Source organism: Bison bison, unplaced genomic scaffold (assembly GCF_000754665.1).
Source record: "Bison bison bison isolate TAMUID 2011002044 unplaced genomic scaffold, Bison_UMD1.0 scf7180017863938, whole genome shotgun sequence".
Taxonomy (NCBI): Eukaryota; Metazoa; Chordata; class Mammalia; order Artiodactyla; family Bovidae; genus Bison; species Bison bison.
This window is the reverse complement of record NW_011494510.1, coordinates 339,320-340,176: the sequence shown is the minus strand read 5'-3', so window position 1 is coordinate 340,176 and position 857 is coordinate 339,320.

The window sequence follows — 857 nt, the reverse complement described above, 5'->3', positions numbered from 1 at the left end:
AAATTGCCAACATACACTGGATCATGGAAAAAGCAAGAGAGTTCCAGAAAAGCATCTATTTCTGCTTTAATGACTATGCCAAAGCCTTTGTGTGGATCACAATAAACTGGAAAATTCTGAAAGAGATGGGAATATCAGACCGCCTGATCTGCCTCTTGAGAAATTTGTATGCGGGCCAAGAAGCAACAGTTAGAACTGGACATGGAACAACAGACTGGTTCCAAATAGGAAAAGGAGTTTGTCAAGGCTGTATATTATCACCGTGTTTATTTAACTTATATGCATAGTACATCATGAGAAACGCTGGACTGGAAGAAGCACAAGCTGGAATCAAGATTGCCGGGAGAAATATCAATAACCTCAGATATGCAGATGACACCACCCTTATGGCAGAAAGTGAAGAGGAACTAAAAAGCCTCTTGATGAAAGTGAAAGTGGAGGCTGAAAAAGTTGGCTTAAACTCAACATTCAGAAAACAAAGATCATGACATCAGGTCCCATCACTTCATGGGAAACAGTGGAAACAGTGTCAGACTTTATTTTTCTGGGATCGAAAATCACTGCAGATGGTGACTGCAGCCATGAATTTAAAAGACACTTACTCTTGGAAGGAAAGTTATGACCAACCTAGATAGCATGTTCAAAAGCAGAGACATTACTTTGCCAACAAAGTTTCATCTAGTCAAGTCTATGGTTTTTCCTGTGGTCATGTATGGATGTGAGAGTTGGACTGTGAAGAAGGCTGAGTGCCGAAGAATTGATGCTTTTGAACTGTGGTGTTGGAGAAGACTCTTGAGAGTCCCTTGGACTGCAAGGAGATCCAACCAGTCCATTCTGAAGGAGATCAGCCCTGGGAT